Source organism: Protopterus annectens, chromosome 16.part0, assembly GCF_019279795.1.
Source record: "Protopterus annectens isolate FY-2018-M chromosome 16.part0, PAN1.0, whole genome shotgun sequence".
NCBI lineage: Eukaryota > Metazoa > Chordata > Ceratodontiformes > Protopteridae > Protopterus > Protopterus annectens.
Genome location: NC_056750.1, coordinates 514,007,465 through 514,025,839, shown reverse-complemented (window position 1 = coordinate 514,025,839; position 18,375 = coordinate 514,007,465). Strand labels below are relative to the sequence as shown.

At 39.3% G+C, this 18,375-nt stretch overlaps 1 protein-coding gene across 1 annotated transcript in view; it reads left to right on the top strand.

Annotated features, from left to right (window-relative positions):
* The window catches only part of PTGES2 (prostaglandin E synthase 2), a 488,316-nt gene that overhangs the window by 11,098 nt on the left and 458,843 nt on the right, over positions 1 to 18,375 (top strand). The window lies entirely within an intron of this gene.

Below are 18,375 nucleotides of genomic sequence, written 5' to 3'. Positions count from 1 at the left end.
AGGTGCTACAGGATGCCAAAACAACCACCTGCAGTACTTCTGCTGGGTGATTATGAGGGCCCCACTGCAGTCCTCTAAAATAGGCAGTCTCCAGTCCACTAGTGAGAGGTGGCAATAGAGACCACCAGCTAACCTTTCAGATTGCCTTCCACAGTGTGAGGTAAAAACTGAAGAAAGGCACACCTGAAGACTGCTGGAGACCCAGTGGTGGGCACAGTGGCCAGTGCAGAGCATAATGGCCACTTCCTCTCTCCTGCCTTCGCAAAGACTGATCTTGCAGAAAAGGAAATGAAGAAAAGCAACACAACATAAAGGAAAAAAAACTAAGCTGTTGCATTCTGCCTTTGTGTGTTCCATTTTATTAAACTGTTACAATGCTGCCAGCAGTATGCTGTACTTGGGTTGCAGCCATGTACGCCTGTTCTTCCTACTGTAGCTGGCAGTCCTTTTTTTTTCCAGTTGCTTCAGATGCTGAAAAATGTTAAGCAAACAGTAATGAGATGAGCATGTAATGTGGTTGAAACTGCCTTCTTTTGTTAAGGACAAGTGGTGTGCTTATGCAGTGCCAGTCGCGTACAGGATACTTGCTGAAAAGTAGTGTCTCACTGTCCATCACCCCTTCTGAATGGCAGAGATGGTCCCTTCTCAAGTCACTTTATTTATGCCTACATTGCTCACCAGGGAAGATTATTCAGTTATCTCATTAGCAAGCTGATGTTAGGCATCTACATTGTAAAGGGAGTTGCCATGGTCCTCCAGACGGGCCCTGTGCAGCAGGTGCAAAAACATTGTACACTCCCTGCTGCACTACATTAGAATTCTGGATTTAAGTAGTGATTGATGTGGAAGTTGGACTTAAAGTGCAGGACCTAGAAGCTTAGAGCACTTGAGGCTTCTGATTTCACTTGTTTTTCCTTGGTTCTCTTGATTTCTTGCTTTTTCGTTACAATGAAGATCTCTGCTGACCATAGAATCTCAGTAATTGTAAATTCATAGTGGACAGTGAATGTGAGCAAATTTTATTTCTTCTGAAAGGATATCCATCATTTTCAATGACCTGTGAGTTGGTCATCAATGTCTACTGTGTCTCAACAGCTTGTGCTGAGTTGTGCAAAATTCCCATTAGCTACAGTGATCTGCATAGTCTGGTCTGAGTTGCAGGCTTGCCATGAGCATATTACTAATCAAACAAATTTCCTCCTGCAATATTTCCTTAGCCCATTTTTATTTCTTCATACCTTTGTTACACAGCAGTACTGGTTTATTGCCATCTCTTATAGCACATGTAATCCTAAGGCAGTGTAAGGTTTGCCTCATGCTTATTGAAAACAAACTCCTATGTAACCAAAGGGGTTATATCTGTAAGAGAGAATTGCTTTACTGAAGGCATCCCTTTCTCAGTGAGTTGTTTGCAGTGATCATAACAGTGTCTTACCCTGACTTGCATCTGTGCAACACCTAAACTGTAAAGACAAAGCTGTCTTATGACAATGCTGTAAAAGGAACTCTCTACCCAGGCCTAGAATCAGTAAGTCTAAACATCACTTAAACCCTCAGATCTACTTCCTGCACCTTACCCATCATTTGTAGATCTTAACTAACATACAGCACAGTTTGGTAATACAGAAAACACATCCACAAATAGGGGTCACAAGACTAGCATGCAGAACCCCTTAAGGCAGCAAGACCAAGCCAGTTCATCTGGCAATGTCTTGGGCATTGGTGACTTAGATGTTTAGATGCTGCATTTATCTGGCTGAACTAAGATGGAATGACTGTTTGCTGCCTCTTAGGTGCCAGAATCCACAGCATCACTAGGGCCCTCCAGTCTCTTCTCCCCAGCTGTGCATATGTCCTGGTCATTGCAAATGTGGGAGTGAATGACTTGAGTTGGGGTCTATGTTTAGCAATCTAATGACATGTTTTTCGAATGGCCATTCATCACCAACATAGACTCGAACATATACATCAGCAAATGTGTGTGATGGGGAAACTAGTTGACCAACATTTCCCTGTCTCGCACACTGCAGTATTTCAAACCTACCCCCCAATGTGGGAGGCTTTGCCCCCCAACTATATATACCAACTCCAAGATGTGCGATGGAATGTGCCATTCAGTCACTAAACATGCACCCCTTGAGATGGACCTCCTAGAATAATTTTGAAGAGGATGTGATTGAAATCTCAGACTTAGCATCTGAAATGGGTGTGAGACTAACACTGAGCAGTATCCCACCTTTACCAAGAATGATAGATCAATGCAAACAAAGATTAATGACTTTAATTATTGGCTTAGCTACTGGTGCTATTCTTGAGATATCCAGTATATATTGGGTGTGGGCAAAATGTTTGAGAACACTGGCTACTTTGCTAGGGAATGCCTGCATCTCTTTCCTCCATTTCCATATGTTGGTTAAGACTTTTTCTTCCCCATAATGCCTGTTTTAGGCAAGGGCAGTCTCCAAATTACCTACTTAGCCAACCTATGTGAAGGTAGCACTGCTCAATCATTCCAACCCTTGAAAATAAAGACATATGCATGGTTTCTTAATGGAGAATTTACCCCTAAATTTGCAGGATTTTAATGCCTGCCCCACTGTCACACCTAATGCCAAAGTGGACACATGGTTTCGTAATGGAGAATTTATCCCTGCATTTGCAGGATTTTAATGCCTGCCCCACTGTCACACCTAATGCCAAAGTGGACAGTTTAACCTGAGGGGTGTATCTGTTTTCCTAAGAAGCCTTTTCATCTCCAGATTTGTTAAAAGAGGACAATGACTTTGAGCAGTTCTGCATCCTCGTTACAATAAACAAAACCCAGTACCATATTGTAGCCCCTCCCTGACACCAGCAGACTAGGAGGCATATCTAAACAAATTGACATCACTCACAATAGATGCCAACACTATCCTGTCGGGTGACTTCAGCTGTCCCTTCATGACGTGTGAAGCATGCACCACCACAATTAAGCAAGCAAAAAGATTCCTTGACCTCATTAATGCCAACACTGAGCCAGCTATGCCAAAGTGCAGTGAGGGGCTCAAATATACTGGACCTGGTTGTCACCAATATAGCCCCCTTATGCTCTGCATTGTTAGTTACCAAATCACTAATCAAATTTAACCATGTGATAATACTTCAAGTTGGTCATTGTATGTTTCTCTTTGATATAATTAAATATTCTGTGCATGTAAAAAATTAGTATACTTTGTGTCCTTATTATTTTAAGCTTTATATACATATTCTTGCGATGATATTTTTGTACTACTTTGTACTTAGATTGTGGCTGAAAAGGACAGGTTCACTTGATCTGTAAGCAAATGGTGAATGTGTGTTTAGACCTGCTTTACCTCCATAACACTTCCATCTTCAGAGATTACTGCAAGGCAAATCTATTTCAGCTAACTGACTTGATGAAATTCATATTCATTCCTCACCTTGATGACTACACATAACATATTACCATCTTTACAGATAAGTTCCATGCCCACCTCCAAGCTTGCATTGAGGCCTTGGTCCCCATAAGGCATAAATGTATTTCTAAATTCAAGAACAAACCCAATTGGCGGAACCCCAGTATTAACAAACTGTACAAAAAGAGGAAACACTATACAACAAGAGGAAACCACTCTTAGCCCTTAAAGACAGGCTTTATCACCCTAATAGATAGAGAAGAGCTCAGAATGATAAAGAGCTTAGAAATGAAAGCAAATCCTCTAAAAGTAAGTAGGAATTGCTACCCATGCTAAGGGCACCTACAAATCCTCCTTCAACTATGTCAAGAACATTAAAAGTAAAACCCAGCAATGCTCTGAGTTGATGTAAAGTAACACTACATACTTGAGTTAACATAAGGTAACACTACATACTCATTTCCTGAGGACTTAGTGTATTAACAGGCAGAATTAGCTCTGCCTTTACTTTTGTCTCTCCCAAATTATCCCCAGCACTTTTAGCATGCCTTTGCTTCCCCCAGATCACTTCCAAGCAATTCCTAAGTGTTGTCTTTAAGGCCAAGAGCACTAGCTGTATGGGCCTGGATACTATGCTGGGCTGTCGTTTTGTCGTTGGCGTCATCTGGTAGACTCGTTATCAAGTCTGTTCAATCTCAACTTCTCCTCTGGATTCATGCCAGAAGTATGGAGAACTGCTATAGTCATCTCTTTTCATAAAGTGGGATACACCATTGATCTGGATAATTGTAGACCACCAACCTCATCAGCCGTATCAGTAAGGCAATGGAGTCCATCATTATGGAACATTTTAGCAAGGGTATAAGCAGCCTTTAATCTGTGGACCTAGATGAGTATGGATTTGTTAAAGGCAGAGCCTGTCTCCTAAATTGGTGGACTTTTCAATTAAGTCAACAAGGCATCTGACTCTGGCAAGCAGGTTCATACTGCATAACTGAACTTGACCATTGACAGGCTAATACAACTAAATACAAACCCCTATGTAACTTGCTGTACAGCAAACTGGCTTGCCAACAGAGCTCAATTTGTTAGGCTCATATGCATCTAAAAAAAGTAGTTACCAGTGGAATTCCTCCAGGAACTGGTATTGAGATCACTCCTTTGTGGTATCCAATTTTCTGTTGTCAAATCTGACTCGAGAGGCTTATGACTGACAAATTTTGCTGATCGCGAACTTTTGAGCTGCCTTGAGTACTCCAGCTGACCTCTAGATTATACAAGAAGGCCTAACACTCACTAACAAGTGGTGCTTGCTCCACAGCCTCAAATGAAATGCAGCATTGTGACCTTTGGCAAGTCTGAGTACCCAAGCGCCTGTCACGTAGATGACATCTTCTCTGAAAATATTTTCTGTCATTAGAGACTTGGGTACATTCATTGATGATGAACTATCCATTGACCACCATGTGACAACTGTTGTTAGGAGAGCTTTTTTCTAGCCAGACTAATCACCAGGGATATATCTTCTAGATCTGAGGAGGCCCTCATTCCCCTCTCCTCATGTCTTATCAGGCCAGTAGTAACTTTTCTTTTGTGTAAGTACGTATCCAAACACACAACTCAACTTGAGAGAGCAGTTTTTCATTACTAAGACAATCAAGGGTATGTCCTTTTTTAAGTTACTGTGACTGCCTTAAAGTGCTGTCTCTCGACTTTTTTTTTTTTTAAACATTAAGCTGTAATTTAAGATCTAGGCAACATACATTAACAGAAAATAAAGCAAACCATATTAACATGGTTTTCATTTACATACATTATACATCACATATCTTTTTTTCTTTCAAGCTATCGTCAATCCAACATTACATAAATTGTTGAATTCCCGCCTTCCCTTAAAACTCGCTCCTTTTCCTCCTCCTGTCACTATTTCTATTTATTTATATGTAATATGCTTCTTTTCTTTAAAAATCCTTCTTCCAGTTCTTGTATTTCTTTTGTAATATCTAGTATGCCAAATACAGTTGGTTTAGCCTTTATTTTCCATTTTCTTGTAATTGCTTTTTTGGCAGCCAACAGAGTTAATTACATTTCCTTGCTGTGTACTGCCAGTACAGATCCAGTGTCCCAGCTCAAAAGAATAATTTCTTTAGTTACAGCCATTTGCTCACTTAATATTTCTGACAAAAGTACTTTGTGGGGAAGTTTTAAAATCTACCAGTTTATTACACCTAGAACATATGTTCCCAATTACCCTTTCCTTCTCCATCACACCAACTTTTGCTATCTTCCTGAGGAAAAAAATCTTTGAAGTCTACTTTGGGTATAAAAAATACATGTGCAAACACTTCCAAGCCAAAGATCCTAAACTGGATTTTGTTGCATACTTGAGAGCCATGCACATGTCCTCCCATTGTTTTCATGTAAATTGTTTTTCCAGTTTCTCTTCCCAATTTTTAACCTCCTCTGGATGCTTATAGTTATCCTATGTCTTGTAATATTTTACTAATATATCCCTTTTTGTAACAGTTGCTTCTGTTCTAGATTCAACTAAAAAGTCTACCAGAGTAGGTCTTTCATTTAAGATTCCCTTATCCCTTTCTGTTTCCCTGTACTTTATCAGTCCCTGTCGGGGAAAGCAGTCTTTAGCTTGCAGTCCAAACATCATATTGGCATCAGTCCCACTCCATTACCTTTCCTTTCTGATTCTTTGTTACTTTGCCAGTTTTTTCCAGTAATTTCCAGCATCCTTTGGCTTATTTTCTGTACCACTACTTGCATCCCTATTGGCAAAATCTCCTTTTTGTGTTGGTTTGGGTCTTACAGTACTTTCTGCTACTTTGAGTATAATATTCTGTAAGGTTGATTTTGTTCTCCTTAACAATTTGCATCCAAAATCCCACTGTCTATTTGTTGATAAACCACGCTTTGTCGTCACCCCTTTCCAGTTTGAATTGTAGCCTTTTCTTTGTGTTACGTGTATGAGCCTTAACTGCATAGCACTAGAATATTCCTTCAAATCAGGTTATCCTAAATCACCTTGTCCTGTTGGAAGGATCAACTTATCACACTTAACTGTTTTCTCTTCCCCTCCCAGATAAATTCTTTCAGCTTTTTATATTAATTATTTTCTCCACAACTTCTCCTCCAGTAGACAGAAATTTGCCTGGCCTGTATGTAAAACTAAAGGAACTAAAAAATTTCACTGCTTATATCTTTCTATTGATATCCATAAATAAGAACTTCCCGTTTCCCAGTTTTTGTATTGTCTTCTGTTTAGTCTCATCCCACATATCCTTAGCTGCCATAACAGAATCTTTTTTAAATCCATAACTCGTGTTTTCCTATTGTATCCCCATAAATATAGGTATTGCTGAACTAATTGGTGTGTGGGTACTTAACTTACTGCTAATGCTTTTGTTTTATCGTCATTAATTTTATATCCCAAAAAGACGTAAAAACTGTCTCTAAAGTGTTCCACAACACTGAGATGTCCTTTTCTGGATTTATCGGGTACAGAATGTCATTGTCTGCAAATAAAGCCATCTTTCCTTGATGTACCATACCAGTTATATCCTTGCATTTCTAAGTCCCTTATTTTCTTTCCCAATGGCTCTAAATGTAAAGCAAAATGGTTCTTCTGTTCAAACACAACTTAATGGAAAGGAACTCTCCCTCCTTAATTCGTCTCCTTAATATATCTTCTTAATTAACCTTATTGTATTGGGGAATGCACATGTTTCCATTGCCCTACTCCTAAAATCACAGCTTAGTCTGTTAAATACCTTTTCTCCATTAAGACCCACTAACAATAGTGGTATTTTCTTAGATTCTGCTTCCCTCTGGATGATCGTTGTTCTATTAATGTTGTCAAATGTTTTCCTCCCCTTCACAAAACCACATTGGCTCATATCTGTCAATTTTGGCAGCACTTTTGCCATTCTTTAAGTAGTTTAGCTAGACACTTGATGCTTTAAAACTGAAATGGGTCTATGTGAAGCTGCTGGATCTGGCAGGTCTGTACTGTCTTTAGGAAATAACCACCACTATGTTGGTGCTTCCTCTCCTTTTAAAATACTGTTAAAGTCTTCCAGATCTTCTGTCACTTGACATCTGAGTAGCCTACAGAGCCTTGAAGAATCCAGTTATATGCAACCTCTTGCACATTTACAAAACCAGTAACACAAGAAATACTCCCTCAAGAAATCTAAACTTCCACTGAAACATAAATGGGACCTGCTGGTGTAATAGATGCATGTGACTGTGAGAGTCCTTTTTTTTTTTTTTTTTTTTTTTTTATGGCATAGAAATCCCATAGATGAAAATCAAACTATTTTTCTGACCCTTTTTAAGTGTAACCTGGATAACTGAATGAGCATTCATAAGTACATCCCCGGTCTGGCCCCTCAAGCCCTTTATGGGAAAGGATCAAAACTAGGTACAAAGTGCTTCATTCTATTGGGATGGCTTGTTGTTCGTGTCTTGGTAAACTCAAATTGGTTTTATTTGGCTGGACTACAAATGGCCCACCAGATCAACAGCCTTGTATTAACTTATTTTTGCTTACAAAAGGTCTAGTCTGTAAAATTAATCCAGGAGAAAAATGGTAGTTGATTGCACACTACTGTGTAGTAGCGGAGAGCACATGATGTGCATCAGTGGGCCATTAAGGTAGTGTGGCACACATTAACAGTAACGCAGTATAGAGTGACAGTATTGTGGCCAAACTTCACACATGAGCGCAGTCTACCTGACTTTTACCAGCCTGGGAACATCTAGGGACAGGCCCTGTAGTGCAGATTGAGGCTGATAACTTATCATCTTAACAGTGTCCGTTTCTGAAATGCCCTTTTAAGCACCTCATTAGCATAATCACTGATCCTCTAGTCGTAACAACCACAGTCACCATTATGAGGGAGACCACATTACTTAAAGGAATATAGGCAATCTGACTATAGTGGACATTGGAGTGTACTGTCATATAGGCAAACTGATGGAAGATGGGTAAATTGGTAGAGGACCTCAGGACTACAGAAAACATGCAAGGGTGCATTGAAGCAACAGACAGTCATGGAACAGTGATGCGCATGGGTTATCTTGCATAGGGCATAACAGGAACTGAAAGTCTGACGGGAGGCTGAACTTGGCAGCACAGGTGAGAAGGGGCAAAGGATACAGTCCTGCTGCGGTGGGGAGGAAGTCTGCTTGACAGTGCACAGGGACAGGCAAGGCAAGTTGAAGTCCTGTTTTATTTGCTTGCTTGTTTGTTTGATAGGGTTGTCTCATCATGGCAAAGCACAGGAGACAGGCATAACAGGTTGTAAGTCTGACAGCACAGTGGACAGGCAGGACAGGGTGTAGGCCTGTTTGGGGGGCTCACATGGCCAGGGATGACAGGTTGCAGCCTTCTCCAGGGGATCTCAACCTGATGGTGTACAAGGGATACGTATTACAAGTTGGTCCTTGGATGGGGTGGGGGCTTATCTGACAGGAGTTTGGAAACCTGGTCCGACATGGGCACACTACTGTTGTGTATGCACAGACAGCCTAACATGGCACAGGGTGCTTTGGGCTTCAGTACACCAGGACAGATGTGTTTTCTGGACATGTCCATTGAATAGCATGCATGATTAATACAGCTGGCATAGTGTTGGAACAGTTATGCGATATCAGAGCACAATGCTGTGTGATGACCTGAAAGGGAATGAGGACTGTACATAATCCGCTGATGCTGGTATGTGCAGTTTTGCATACGCACAGATGCATATGTGTAATCTACAGTTGTAAATGTGCTGGTATAGGATTGAAGGAATGGCACTTGCTGGTAAAGTTTAACACATTGTTGACTGAGGTGTGACAAGCCCTTCACACACATGGCACAAATATGTCTTTTGAGTTCAGTAAAGCTGACATGGTCTTCAGAGACTGGTGCAGGACATCAGTGGATAGCCCAAATAGGACAATAGTAACAGGCGAGTTGCAAGATCACTGACATGTTAGTGCACGCCAGGACTAAGGCATAGGAAATTGGTAGAGGCAAAGTGACCATTTGGGCAGACTGTCAACACAGAGGTATCTTTGTGGAGATAGAGGACTTCCTATTGTATCTAACTGGGGAAAGTGAGGGAATGTGAATGCCTGGCAGTGGCTTGGGTATGAGAATGGTGCTGGTGATGAGTGTCTGTAATAATGTATCGGTATGAGTTGTAGCACATGCCATGCCTGTAGAATGGTGAGTTGCACCTGCGAATGGTTTACTCAAATATGCGCATTTGTCATTCGTGGACATTCAGGTTTCAACAGTAAAAAATGTGTGCTACAAGGCCCATATGAACATGTAGTCTGTGTACATGATTGGCATGTAGCAGTCTTTGTGCCACATGGTGGAAGTTCCAAATGTAATGCAGCATTGCCACATGTATGTTTTTCTATATGTATTTGTAGATTTCATTGAGAGATGCTTCAGCACAACAGGTTGAAACATGTCAAATATCAAAAGTACACTAGCAACTGACATTGATGGCTTCTTGCATGTGGCACAGTCCAGTGAAGCAGTGGCACTGTTGGCCACTACTGAGGTGATGGTGGCAGGGTCAAACTTCTGGTTTCTCCTGTATTCAGTGAAATTTATTCCGGTCAAGTCAGCTCCACATCTCCTGTGCAGGTATTACCACGACAGATAGCTTCAGAGGGCCGCACTACTTCTGAAGTGCATCTGTGGAGAAGTGTGTAGGTGGCCATTTTATCATGACTTTGCATTAGTCAGCAGATATACAGGTCTATAGTCTAGGCACACAAGGATACTATGCACACCATGTCTGAGGTGTTGGGTATATTGCATGGACTGCAGGTTTCTGTTGAAGAATGATATGGAGTACAGAGATTTGTAGCAGAGACACCTGTTGAAGGCATTGATGGCTCAGGTGGAAGCTGCTGCAGCCATGAGGGCAACTAGCTGATTTAATTGTGATAAGGCACTGATAAGCATGATATGATTACATGCCAGGCTGACACTGATGGCGCAAACAGATATGAAGATGGCTAAACTGTCTGTGTTGTCCATGGTTGCTTCTGCTCTAAGGTGTGGTGACTCGTGGATGTGGGTTGCGTTCTTCTAACTTCACTGTGGGCATATCCACTAGACAAGCCAGTGAGGATCCCACAGTTCAGTGCAGTGCATCAGAGTTAATATAGCCTTAGCATGAGCAACCACTACCTGTGCCCATTCACTGGATAATGAGTGCTAGCATGCTACTTGGAACATCATTGGGGGGGGGGGGGCACACCAAAGTTCCCATACACACACTAGTTGGTATGTCATTCCTTCATCTGGATGCCTGCAGCCCTGACGTTGCAGGCCCACGTGGTACACCTAGCTTGTGTTCTACCTGTGGAAGCTACACTCTTTTGCTGCAGGATGCTTTCCCTGACTCCACCAATAGCCTAGTTGTGTGTATGGCTGCCATATTTACCACCCATGACCCTTTCATCTGTGCCAGTATTGCTTTCTTTCTGACACTGCTTCCACCCCTCCTGGGCAAATGTTGATGACTTTGCTTTTTCTCAGGCCGCAACTTCTTATCAAGGAAGTAGTGCAGGAATTACAAGGCTGATGTTTGAAACTTCTAACCAAGTGATCCCAATAGTATGGATGGCTAATGTTACACAAATATGTGTTTTATAGGTTCATAAGTACTTGCTAGGCTATTGATCTGTGAAAATGTTAAGAAGCCTAGCTTTACATTCCCATGGTCGCTTCTTATACTTAGTTTGCATATAAATAACTCTGAGCCAAGCAGAACAAGAGTATGTTGGGACACTTATATGTTGCTGCTGTCTCTGAGGGGGCAGAAGTGCTAAACTGGAGGTGACTTTGTGGTTTCCCATCCATTCATCCAAATTGCATTTGAAAAGAGTAAAATAAGTACTTTGCTTTATCTGGAGTGGATGAAGGTTCCGCCTATCCCTTCAGCATGTTCTATTTATGTTGCATACGTGATTCAGATCCTTGAGGAAGTATTCATGCTACCATTGGACTTGCAATTGTGTAACCTGTCTGACAGGATGGTGTCTATTGAGACTGTGCAAAGCACAGGTCACCTCTTAGTAGCTTGTATGATGGAGATTTTTTTTTAATTTGGCCTTCTCATTTTGTTAAAAAGTATTGTGGTTGATTCAGTTGAGAAGTGTTGGGAGAGGTACATACTGAGTGGGGCATTATATTCGGCAGTTGGTTTGATGAGAGTTGAGTACAGTGGAAAGACTACATCCTTGGACCTGCATGCCATACCTTTAGATACAAGGTATGTGATGAAAATGAGTTCCTTAAAAAAGTGGATATGTGGTACTCAAAGGGCAGTCTGTTGTTGACATAGATTATAGGATCCCTAATTACAGAATCAATTTTCAGGAATGTGTTAAAGTGATAGTTACAAGGGGAGTCATGCTTACCAAAGGAAACCAATACAAACTTCTTTCCATTTAGTTTTAATCCATGATCTGGTTAATCAAAGAGGGCATGTCGCAGAAATAGCTAAAATTTACATGTTCCCTCTATCCATGAGGGATGAGGTTTCTAAGCCAGGGTGAATTTGCAGTTAGCCATACTTTTTGTCTAGTTTACATTTACATTTGAATAGTGTAAGAGAAGTACTTTACTTTTTATTGGGATGAAGACAATGTTAAAGAAGTGATATTCTCTGTGATGGATGTGTACCCCTACAATTTTTCTAAACGGTCCTATCTTGGCTTGTGATTTACTGTGGAGTTGACTGATAAGAGAAGTTTATTTGAGTTTATATTTTACGTTTTACCACTGTTTTTCACTGTTTGTAGGAAGGAAGGGATAGCTTGTAGACAAGAAGATTTGCTTTTATTTATGTTTTATTTTTACCTTTAATTTTCACTGTTGGTTTGTTAGAAAGGGATAGATTTTAGACAAGCAAGCTACAGCTATCCCAAGGGACCTAGTCAGCTATAAAGTCGTACAGAGGACAATACAGAGCCTATTTTAAACAGTCCTATCTTGGTTCGTGATATATTGATCTTTACTGTTGAAAAAGAAGCGCAATTGCAATAGTTAGTGAGCCAGAAGCTACTGCACACATTTGTTCGCCATGTAAAAGAATTACAGCTTTTGTCTGAATTTCAGAACTTGTACTTTCAGAACAACAACTTTACTGTACTTGGTTTAGTATTTACTTGTATATTGCTTGTGTGATTTTTCTCCTAGAAGTTTGAATTAAGTTCTCTCTGAATTCTGTGGTTACTAATTTTTATTCAATTGAAGCTGAATATGGATTCCTTAAATGAGTATGTCATTAATGAGTTGCTAAAGCACAAATGTCTTGTGCAGTGTAATAAATGTTTTGCATATTTAAAGCTAACACCTGATAACACTAGTAATCTGTGTGCCTCATGTCAAAAGTTGGATGATTTGCTTACTGTTATTAGAATTAAATCTAGACTTACTGATGATTGCACTTGGGCAATTGGCACAGCTTGGAGAGCTGTTATTAATGACTGTACTGGTGAGATAAGTAATGTTAGGCAAAGAGCAAATAGAACACATTTCGGAAATGATGCCTCTGTTGTCTGTAAAGATCATTCAACCCCTATGAAACAAAGACGATGGCCCTGACAACTTTGTAATTTTGGATGCAAGTATTAAGCAATCTGAGGATTCAGAGTGTTAAGAAGGAAATAAAAAAATAAATGGAGTTCACAACAAATAAGGAAGAAAAAGAAACTGATAAATCTCCATAAAGTTAAGATAATACATACTAAAAAAGACACTGCTTTGTTTGTAATGCACAGATTGCAGGACAAACATTTTTCTATCAGAAAACCTTCAGTCTTCAGAAAAAGGCATCTCTTTCTGATAGAGAAGGTAGAAAAAGAGGCAAGGGGCAGGAGAAAAGGAAGAAATCAAAATTAAACATGGAAAGACTGATGAAAATTGCTGTAAAAAAGATAGATGTTGACTACATGGCTTAAGCTAAGGGTGAACAATACCAGCTGGATGAGAACTGTACACTTGCAAATTTAATATACATTGAAAACAGTGGGATTAAAAAGAGTAATGGTGATGAAGATCATTCCTTTGAAACAATTGATAGAACAGATATTACTGTATTTGAAGTTGAAGATTCTTCATATCTGGTCAGAAAAGATAATTGAATCTCCAATTAAAATATTAGAGGAACTGATGCTTGCATTTGCAGAGAAAAGTAACATCGAATAGTGTATGCTTGCCAGGAGCAAACATAGATGCGAGACAAGCTTTGGAATGCCTTAATATAAGGAAGTATGGATCTGTTTTTATTCACGTCTGTACAAATAATCTCCTCTGCAAAGACTCTGACTGTTCAGTAGGGAAATTACAGCCGTCTCAGATAATATAGCTTGTATTGGTGTTAAGATGTATTTTCCACAAATGACATGTAGAAAGGATAGTCAGGTCACCGTGAATGAAAAAAAATTGGGGGTGAATACCTACATGGAAAAAAATGTCCTGTTTTAAAAGAAAAATGGAAATGTGTAGAGCATCCAAGATTCGTTTTGGGCACTCCAGTGTTAAGACAAGATGGCGTGCATTTGTTAAGATCAAGGAAGAGAATTTTTGCAGGTGATATTTTGCAATATTTAACAAACACTAGGTAGGATTTTTGCCAGGTCAGAAATGTAGTTGTTCACAGATAACATTTGATGTGTCTCTGGTTGTTAATGCTAGGAGCATGTATTTTTTTTTGGCAAATTTGCTATGTTTCCACGAGATTGATGTTCTTGTTTGTGAAACATGTTTAAAGAGCAATGACAGGAAACCAGTTCTGGCAGGGTATAAAAAAAATAATGTAACAGACATCCTAACAAAAAAATTAGGAAGTGGTGGTGTGATAGGGATTAAAGCTAATTATGAGACCTGTGATTATTACATGTTCAGTGATAACACCAGTGCTATAGACTGTGTAAATGTGACAATAAAGACAACCCTGTAACATATAAAAATTGTTGGGAGTGTATAGACCACCAAAGTAGAGTGCTGATGACCTAGAGGAATTCCTACATTTCTTGCATGAAAACACAGGAGGGAAGAATAATATTACAGGAGGACTTTAAATTTATCAGAAACAGACTGGAATAATATTGATTTAACAACATTAGTAAGAAAATTATTAACACCGTATATTCAGGGACAACAGTTGCTTCAAATGGTTAAAAAAAAAAAAAGCTACCAGGGAACGGAACATACTAGACAATATTTCTGTTCCTAAAGAAATTACTGTTACTTCAAGTCAAGTTTTTACCACTGTTGGACAGACGGATGATGTGCTATGATCATGGGGTTATAAAGGTTAATATGTTACTAGATAATTCTGTCAAACTGAAATCTAAACAAGTGCACAGACTATTACAGATTATGTGGAAGCAAAACAGTCACTATGGAAAATTAACTGGAGTGGTGTGTTCAGTGAAAAAACTGCAGATGGAATGTGGAAAGTTTTGAAAGAGAAATTGCTTTGAGTGCAAAATTAAAAAAAATGTTTAACATCCGGATCTAGGCATACAACGTCAGGGGAATATATTTCCATAAGAAAAAGATACCAGATTTAAGGTGAGAGACAAAAATATAAGAAATGGAAGAGCAGTTGAACTATAACTTTGAAAACTGAAATAAATGAGCTGGACAAACAAATTAAGCGTAGTGTGAGACAAGATCAAGAAAAAAATTGAAGAACATTTTTATAAAGATATTGAGCATAATAGGAAACCTGTTTATAGATGCATAAGATGTGGAAGGAGTAAAGACATACCAATTGATAAACTGTGCGTAGATCCTAAAATTTATTCTCAGACACAACAGGTTTGCATATGATTTTTGTAAATATATTTATAAATAGTTTGGCTGCACAAAGTGGGTGATAAGTCGCCCTGGTGACATCCAGATAACCTCAAATAATGGAATCAAATTAGATGATATTGTAGAACTGCGCAATCTAGATCCAAACAAAGCACAGGGAAGAGACTGAATTAGTAGTAACGACCTGAGAACACTTCAGCAAGAATGTACAATATCTTTTAAATCTATTATTTACTAGGCCATATAAGTATGGGGAGATCCCTCAAAATTGGAGACTTGTTTATTAAACCGGTCTTTAAAGGAAATGGGAGTGGGAAAAACCCGGAGTCAAATAGACCCTCAAGTCTACTTTCATGTTGTGGAAAAATGATGGAGAAGGTAATATTGGGTAGGTTATTGTCAGAATTGGATAAGTTGGAACTTGAAACAGTATATCAGCATGCATATGTTGAAAATAGATCTAATACCAACTGTAACACAGTGTTCTATAACAATATAATAATAGCTATGAGTGAAAATTTGTGCTGTGATGTAATTTTATATAAATTTAACTTCAGCATTTGACAGGGGCATAATACAAAACACTGATCAATAAATTAGAACAACTAGGTATTGATATACTCCTGATAAGATGGATAACTGCATGGCTCACAAACAGGACATCGCAAGTATCATAAAGCAATTGGACACGTGAAATTCTAGGTTACATGCAGGGTGTCCCACAGGACTCTGTCCTGGGCCTTTACTTGTTTAGATTGCATCTTTCAGACTTAACTTTTTTTTTATCTGAAGTGTTCTTTTCATCTGAAGTGTTCTACAGTCTATATGCAGTCGTGATGACCTGAAATTGGATAAACTGATTACGTGTGTTTACAGATAAGGCATGTCGGCAAAAGAACTTGACTAAATTGATCACTTGGGCACAGGAGAATAATATGCTGATAAATGCATCAAAAACTAAGCATATGAGATTTGGGATATATAAATTGAAAGGTGAATATTTATTTAATACAGGACACAGTGATTGAAACTGGGTATATGGGTAGATCCAGCTTAGAGTTTTCCTAATCATATCAACCAATTGGTTAATGATAGTTATCGAACTACATGTTTTATAAAAAGATTTATTTTAAGTCTAGAAAATCAGAAATGATGTCATTGTTCGTTAGTTACATTAGACCCAATCTTGAGTATCGAATAGCTATATGGAAACCTTATAAAAAAGCAAGCACAAGCAAACCAGAAAGAATAGAGTGTAAATATACCAAGAGCATCCATGGATGTGAAAATTTAAGTTATTATGAAAAACTAAAATATCTGAACTTGTACAGTGTCACTTATAGATATCTAAGAGGAGATCTTATTTAGGAATATAGAGCATTTAGAGACCACCACCTCTGGGAATGTTTGGGGTCATTAAAAAGTAGTAGGGAATCATCAGACAGCCTATGTAGAAGATTTTCTAGGAATGAGCACTGTATTAATTGGTTATCAGTGAGCAGCTGATGGATGGAACAGGCTACCAAATTACATAAAAGTATCTCAAGAAGTACTTGCTTTAAAGAACAGCCTTAAAACTTATTATGGGAAACCCGAGTCTTGGTATATTGGCAGGCTGGAATGGCATTAATGACAATGCTTGAAATATTTGTATGTATGGACATATGTACAACATGTTCTGTTTGTTACAAAAGAGATTGAGATATCTTGAGTGGGTGTTTATGCACCCATTGGACTTTGTGAATGTGAGGGAAGTCTGACTGGATAGGGTCTGTTGTGGCTCTGTATACAAGAGAGAGACCACTCAGTAGCTTGTATGACTGTGAGAAGAGGAACACTGCTTTGAGATGGTCCAGTTAGGTTTTATGATTTAGGCCATTGATTTTCTTAGAGATGTTTCTGGGGATTCAAATTGTCATCTGCTTGGACAGGTGCATAGCGAAGAGAGCACTATAATCAGAGAGCGGCCTGATGAGTGTGGAATACAGTGGAATGATCACATCCCTGTTTTGGATGCCATACCCTTTGTAATAAGCTATGAAGTGAAAAATGGATTTTCTTAAAGTGGATTTGTGGTGATCGAAGGAAGTTCATTTGTCTGCATAGGTTCCCAAGTCCCAAACTACTGGATCAGTTTTCAAGGGTGAGTTGTCACTGTGATAGGTACAAGGGACTTCTTGTTTTTCCAAAGGATACTCTTGTATATTTCTTGGCATTTAGTTTTAAGTTCATGGTTTTGACACCAGCTATTTGTTTCGGAAAGGCCCTCTTGGAAGATATTTGTGTTTTCTGCAGCATTTGTGATGACACCAAGTTTATAGTCCTCTGCACTCTGTAAGTGTGATCAGTCATAAATCCTTAACAAGTAGCTGACCTGCTAGAAGTAAATGCCAAAGATAAGTGGCCCAGTGACTACACCCTTCTTTTGGAGGAGATGGAGCATCCCACCCTAATTTCTTTGGCTCTAGTTATGAGACATTTTGCTATCCAGCAAGTTACATGGGGATTAACATTTAGCTGTGCTAGCTTATCTATAATGCCTGACTATGGGATGGTATCAGATGTTTCTGCAAGGTCTACATATGTAGGATGTATTGATTTACTGTCATCCATTGCTTTAGTAACCTTCTCAAAAAAGCCAACTGGGGAAAGTAGGCAGGATCTGCCCTTGACAGATCTAACCTGGCTTAGGTTAAATGTTTGTAGCTTAGCTTAGCTATGTCCTCATTTATTAATTATATAACAATCCTTTCCATAGCTTTGAAGGTGAGGCTAGTCAGACATATGGGTTTATAACTTCTCATGTCTGTAGACACCCCACCTTTGTGCATGGTGATGACTGTTGCTGTCCTCCATTCATCTGGCATAAAGCCCGTGTGGAGTCTGGCATTAAATAACCTCTGTAGGGGGTCTAACCAGTCCTGTGTCATACTGGTCAATAAGCAGCCTGGTATGTTGTTTGAACCCAAAGAAACGGTGTTCTTGGACTTGGATGGTGCCTTGGGAACTTATTTATGGGAGATTTGAGGGAAGGCTGTAGATAAGAGTATGAAATCTGGAAATGTAGCAGGAGGGAAGGAGATGAAGTTGCAGCTTAATTAT